At 38.3% G+C, this 7,500-nt stretch overlaps 1 protein-coding gene across 10 annotated transcripts in view; it reads left to right on the forward strand.

The window, feature by feature from the left end:
- Positions 1 to 7,500, forward strand: part of LOC143027069 (transient receptor potential-gamma protein-like) — a 529,595-nt gene that overhangs the window by 180,821 nt on the left and 341,274 nt on the right. The gene's annotated exons all lie outside the window — the stretch shown is intronic.

The following is a 7,500-nucleotide window of genomic DNA, read 5'->3' on the forward strand; positions in this document are numbered from 1 at the left end:
TCATCCCCCCTCCTTTCAGTTTGAGTTGGCAACTCGCATTTTGTTCTCTTTTCCAAGAAGAATATTAAAAGAAAATGGCTTTTGTTTTGAACAGTAGAGTAGTTAAGGTGTTACTAGAAAATAGATAAATTAATAAAAAACCGTAATTGTTATTTTTTGTCATTCAATCATGAAACTTATCATTATTGTAAAAGAAATGACAAGTGCTTCTGAACTGAATAAATAAAAAATATTCATTGGTAAACAATACTTAAGAATCACAAACACACACACACACACACACACACACACACACACACACACACACACACACACACACACACACACACACACACACACACACACACACACACACACACACACACACACAAAAGGTGTAGTTTTCAAGTTAACAAGGAAATACTTTGAAAAAATAGTATTTTTATATTCTTTTGCAAACGCTCTTTTGTCATCTAAAATAAAGGTCCACTAAGGATGATGGAGTAATTGGAAGTCGTTTTTCTAGAAAAGTCTCGATAAAAGGGATAGAAAAAAATATATAGGAAAAGGAGGAACGCACACAAGAAGTAAAATTCCCCTCACGTTATTTTTGATGAAATATAAAATATAAAAAAGAAATAAAAGAAGTGGATAGATAAACAGATAAATAAGTAAATGAATAAGGAAATGAATAAAATAAACGAGTATATACATAAATAGATAAATAAATATATAAAAATAACAATAGAATAACACCAAAGGAGACATTTTACCATGTGTTGTTTTTAACTTCGACCCCCCCCCCACCCCTAAAAAAAAAAAAAAAAATATGGTGTTAATGACCTAAGAGAACAATTGGTAAAAGTCTTCTGCTGGTTGCCTTCACCATGACAGTGCCGCACCGCCCAACGGACGGCACTCACCAGTGCTATGCTGATGTCATCAACATCGCTTAACTGCGTTCGAATCCAGTATATATATGTATATATATATTTAATAGGTTTGCAGGATATCACCCGATTATGGAGGCAACAGACCCACAAAAAATAAATAAATTGATAATTGAATAAATAGATAAATAAAAATTAGAATAAATGAATAAATAAAAATATAAAAAACAAAATAATTTTCATATTAAACTCTAGCCAGAAGAGGACCACTGGCCTAAATTTATTGAATAGAATGCACTTCCAGAAGAGGCAATTACATGTAAAATAATTCGGTGTTTTAAAATTGAGTTTGGCAAAAAATACAATACTGTAAACTGTTGTATTGTTTAACTTGCTTTACTCGTCTTCTTGTTTACTTCCTTGCTTTATTATTACTTTTTCTTTATTTTTTCGACGTGAGAATTTTGACAGTAAAAATAGTGATGAGGAGACTGGATTATTGAAATTAAGTTGAGACCAGGATTCTGTGATTCTTCTCATGCGTGTATGTATATGATGTATGTGGATAAAAGAGAGTGACAGAGAGATAGAGAGTGAGTGTGAATGAGTGAGAAAGAGATATATTGAGAGTGAGTGAGAGAACGAGTGAGAGAGAGGGGGTGAATGGCCTTTACATGGGTCTGATTGAAGGGGATCGGATGATGCTGGGAAAAGGGCGGAGCCAAGCTGGAAAGAGGGCGGGGCTTAGCTGGAAATGGGTGGGGCCTGGGTTGAGGAGGGCGGTACGCGGATGACAGAGATAGCTGTGGGAAGGGAGGGAAGCGAATCTTTATCTCTCTCTCTCTCTCTCTCTCTCTCTCTCTCTCTCTCTCTCTCTCTCTCTCTCTCTCTCTCTCTCTCTCTCTCTCTCTCTCTCTCTCTCTCTCTCTCCCATTTCACTTTTTCACTCACACATACACACGCACACACACACAAAAAAGAGAGGAAGAGAGGGGTAAGAAGAAAAAGGGAAAAGCAGAGAGAGAAAGACTGAGTTGGCTGTGAGAGAGAGAGAGAGAGAGAGAGAGAGAGAGAGAGAGAGAGAAGGATGGAGGGATGTTGGGGGGTGAAGGTAGGAGGATTGGGGTGGGGTGGACAGTAACTGAATAACAATTAAGGACCAAATGTCAATATAGATCAAGCTGTCAATAAAGAACAAAGTTATAATGTAAGACATGGATGTTGAAAATTAAGACTAGTCAAAAAGAAATGATCATGAGTTTCTTAAAACCACTTTAATGCTCGTAGTATTAGGAACAAATTCCAAGAAATACAGGCGTTTGTCAAAAGCGAAAATCTTGATATGATAGGAATAACCGAAATATGGTTGAATGGTAAAGAGATTGAAGCTGAATTTAATATTGCGGGATTTAAACACTTCATCAGGATAGAAACCATAAAAAAGGTGGCGGGTGTTTTGTTGTACGCTAAAAGCAATGTTCATGCCTGTTTTTTAGAGAAAGTGAAACAGGATGCATATGATAGTTTGTGGGTAGAATTAACCCAAACGAATGGACAAAAGATGAATGTAGGTGTAATATATAGTTCAAAAGCAATGTCATTAGCAGACGAAAAACTGTTGTTTCAAGAACTGTCTAGTTTCTGCAACCGGGACTTATTGATAGTGGGTGATTTCAATTCTACTGACCCTTGAACATGGCCATATAGGTAGTCACTTGATAGATTTTCCCGGTGGCAATTACTTAGTTCAGCATGTAATTTTAAAAGAACCCACAAAACATGAAAACTTACTCGAGCTGTTGATCACTAGCCGCGAAAGCATGATAACCGATGTAGAAATTGGTGAAACCATTGCAAGTAGTGATCACAACTTAGACTCAAACTGCAAAAAGTTTGTAGAATAGATACTTGTGTATCTAAAATACCCGATTTCAGTAAAGGTAAGTTCACAAGACTACGTCAGGAGCTTCAGCTTACAGATTGGGAGAAAAAATTAAGCGGAAGACCTGTAGATCAAATGTGGGAAATATTTCAAAATATGCTTACTAAGATGATTCATACTTATATCCCGTTTAAGAACAGACGCCCCACAAATCAGGCTCACCCAAAATGGCTTGACAAAGAAACTGAAAAAAGTATTGCTAAAAAGAGACAGGCTTATAAGAAATACAAGTGCTCGGGTGCACCTAATGACTATCAAAGCCATATGATAAAACAGAGAGATCTAAAAATTACCAAAAATAAGTAAAACGAAAACGATAATACGAAATGAATATCGCTGATAAATCCAATGAGAATTCCAAAGAATTCTATAGTTAGATTAAAAATAAAAAGATTATTAGGAATCATATTGGCCCACTATTATCTGCTGACGGTCAACTTCAATATTCAAATGAAGGAATGTGTGGTATTCTAAAAAAAACTATCTTAGCCCAGTATTCGTAAACGAAACACCTTAAAGTGAACTCTAAACTGAAAACTGTGAAAAGTCTAGGGTGAACTTACTACGGTGAGTATATAAAAAAATAATAAAAAGTGTATAGAAAAACTCAGTTAATAAAACACCATGGTCTGACGATTGGCATCCAAGGAAATGAAAAATTACTGTATATTGTTCCATTAGAAATTATTTTCATGAAATCTATCATATCTGAAGATGTCCCAAGAGAATGGGAGCTAACGTTACTCCCATATTCAAAAAAGGTGACAAAAAGAAACCAAGTAATTATAAGCCTATAAGCTTGACTTCAATCGTAGGAAAAATTATGGAAATTATCATCAGAGATGCTATCGAACATCATTTAGAAAAGTAACTGTTTGATGAATGATAGCCAGCATGGATTCAGACGGAACCGTTCTTGCGTGACTAATATACTCGAATTCTATAACACAGTCATCTCGAATTATGACAAAAGAAACAATATATATTTAATATATCTAGACTTTGCAAAAGCTTTTGATACCGTTCCCCTCGAAAGACTCCTTATTAAATTAGCTTCACATGGAATAAGTGGTAACCTATTAAGTTCGGCTAGTAATTGGTTAAACGATTGTAAACAGAGAGTTGTTTAAATGTCAAAACTTCTAGGTGGAATTTTTTTACGAGTGGAGTTCCTCAGGGTTCCGTTTTTGGGCCACTTCTATTCCTAGTATATATTAATTATATAGACCATGGACTGAAATATATTATCACCAAATTTGCTGCTGATACAAAACTGTGCGGAATGACAAATGACCACTTAAACCAATTACAGAAGATATTCAAGAAGATTTAGATAAACTACAGCAGTAGTCTGAAAAGTGGCAAATGAAATTTAACACAAGTAAATGCAAGAATATGCACATAGGTAAAAATAACAGTAAGTACGATTACAAGTTATTTGGAAATTCGTTAACAAAAGTGGATAGTGAAAAGGATCTTGGCGTAATTATCAATAACGATCTCAAATCATCTAAGTAGTGTATTTCAGCCTCTAAGAAAGCAAATAAGATTCTAGGACTGATTGCGCGACCTTTTGACTTAAAAAGTCCACCTCTTGTTAACAAGCAATATATATCGTTAGTTCGTCCACATTTGGAATATGCTGTTTCCGTATGGTCACAGAATCTCATTAAAGACATTGACGGATTAGAAACAGTACAATGGCGAACCACAAACCTGATTCCAAATATCAGAAATAAATCTTACGAAAATCGACTAAAACATATGAACCTATTTTCCCTAAAAAAGCGTAGACCCAGAGATAATTTGATACAGACCTTTAGGGTTCTAAAGGGAATTGGCTACATCAAAAATGACAAAATTTTCATACTGAATGAGAATCCGACAAGAAATAATGGTCTCAAACTGTAAGGAAATAGATTTAATTTGGAAGTGGGTAGAAACAACTTAGCCAACCGTGTAGTTAATGAATGAAATAAACTTCCTGCAGAGACAGTGCAATGTAGTTCAGTTCGAAGCTTTAAGATTCGCATAGATAAACACCTAAGCAAGATGCTGTAATGACCTACCATCTAATTTTACATTATTTGGTTGTTTATTTGATATTTGTCTGTTTGTTTATTGTTTGATTATTATTTATTATCATTTACCTGTTCATTTATTATTCATTATTACCTGTTTGTTCATTATTCAACTTTACCTATTTATCTAATTTATTATTAGTTATGTTCTCATTATCTTTATTTATTATTATTATAATTTTTTCGCATCCGACCTAGTTATTGACCAAAAGGTCTCCTGTCGTCATGCTCCTCCTTTGTAAATCTTTTGTAAAGAAGCGCTGGTGATAGCGTTGTGATACAGCAGAAATGGGGACCGTCATCTTGGCCACCATTTTATTATACGATGAGATCGCGCTGCCAGTTTACGCGTACTAGCTTGTCGTTAACAGCATGCACATATACATACACACACACACACACGCACGCACACACACACACACACACACACACACACACACACACACACACACACACACACACACACACACACACACACACACACACACACACACAGACGCACCCACACATGTATAATATTGTATGTGTATCTGTGGCTATATTTACCTTATTATATTTACTAAACTGTAATATACAAGTGCTGTGCTAATAGGGTTCCGCCTTTTTAGTCCCACCAGACATATTTGGTTTTCAGCGTACATATGCTGTGCACCTTTTAAATATTTTTCTTTTTCTTCTTGTTCTTCCTCTTCTTCCTCTTCCCCTTTCTCTTCTTGTTTTTTTCTTCTGCTGTTGCAACTGTTATCCTTGATCCTTCTCTACGTTCTTTCTTCTCCTTCTCTTCCTCCTCTTATGCCTCCTCCTCTTCCTTTTCCACTTCCTCCTTCTCTGTGGGCCCTCGTCCGTCATTATTTCGTCCCACGCCAAGTAATCTCCTTTGTTGATGATATCCACTTCCTTCTTATTTCTTAATCGTTTATACACACCACCCCTCTCTCTCTTCTTTTCTTCTAATGTTGCCATTTCCAGCTTATCTCGTTTCTCTCCCTATGTCCTGTCACTCTGGGTTTTTCATCATCTCCTCTGTGAAGCGAAATGGCATTCTTATCTTTGTCAACAATTTGTATGTCTCTCCATTAATTCTTTTGGTGATTTATTTGTTGGTTTGTGTGCATTTATGTGTGTGTGTGTTTATGTGTATGTGTGTGTGTGTGTGTGTGTGTGAGTGCGTGTGTTTGTGTGTTTCTGTGTGTGTGTGTCCTCCAGTGAACGTGTGCGTGTGTTTATGTGTGTGTGTGTGTGTGTGTGTTTATGTGTGTGTGTGTGTGTGTGTGTGTGTGTGTGTGTGTGTGTGTGTGTGTGTGTGTGTGTGTGTGTTTTGTGTGTGCGCGCGCGTGTGGTTGTGTGTGCGTATGTGCGTGTGTAGTGAATATACAAATCCATGTGTATACGCACACAATATAATAGAAAAGCGACAAGAAGGAGTAGGATAAAAAATATACACTTTTGAAAATCATTATAAAAAGAAATACTAAAAAAACACTAGGGGAAGGACAAAAGGAAAGGATGAGGAGAAGGAAAAAGAAGAGGAAAAAGAAAAGGAGGGGGAAGAGGAGGAGAGGGGGGGAGGCGGAGGCGGGTATGGAGAAGTCAATCAGTAAGAGAGCAGAGTGAGAGGAAGGAAGAAGAGGGACTTGAAGAAGAGAAAAGGGAAAGAAGAAAATTGATAAGAAAGAGGAGAGTGAGAGTGGGCGTAGGGGAAGAGGAAGAGGTAGTGGGAAAAGGAGGGACAAGGACAGGTGGAGGGGAATGAGAATAAAGGAGAGAGAGAGAGAGAGAGAGAGAGAGAGAGAGAGAGAGAGAGAGAGAGAGAGAGAGAGAGAGAGAGAGAGGGAGGGAGGAGAACAGAGAGAGAGAGAGAGGGTGAGGAAGACAGTAAGTAGGGACATGAAGAGAGTAAAGAGTAGGAGGGGGTCGGGGAAGGGAGAAGAAAGAGGAAGATTTGATGAAAGAGAGCTAAAAGGAGGAGACAGAAGAATGGAAAGAAGAGGAACAGAAGAAACGAAAAGAGGGAGAGAGAGAGGGGAAACAAGAGGAGGAGGAATATAAGAGGAGGAGAGAATGGGAGATTGAGAATGAGCTAAAGGATAGAGAGAGGCGAAGAAAGAGGGGAATAGAGAGGTGAGAGGGGAAAGGGAGAGGGGAAAGTGGGCCGGGGGGGGGGTGGTCTCTGACTCCGGAGCGACATCCTGGCGATAGGTTGGCGACACACCAGGTCCGGAAGTTGGCGCCAGAGAAACTATCGCCCAATAGTTTTTGGGGAAAAGAAGGGGGAAGGAGGAAGAGGGGCTTTGTGGGAGGGACAACGGGTTGAGGGGAGGGGTGGGAGGCATAGTAGAGGGCAGGGGGAGGAGTGGGAGGCATAGGGGAGGAGAAAAGAGAGCAGGGAAAGGAGGTGAAGAGTCAGGATCCTATATTGTTTACCTACATACGTACCTATCTTCCTACCTAACCGCCCACCCACCCATCTACCTACCTACCTACCTTCCTTCCTTCCTCCCTCCCTACCTTCCTTCCTCCCTACCTTCCTTCCTCCCTACCTACCTACGTGCCTACTTAGTTACCCACCCACCCAAATACGTACCTGCTCAAGAACTCAAATTCAAAT

This window comes from Oratosquilla oratoria, chromosome 7 (genome assembly GCF_046742065.1).
Source record: "Oratosquilla oratoria isolate Oo_2021 chromosome 7, ASM4674206v1, whole genome shotgun sequence".
NCBI lineage: Eukaryota > Metazoa > Arthropoda > Malacostraca > Stomatopoda > Squillidae > Oratosquilla > Oratosquilla oratoria.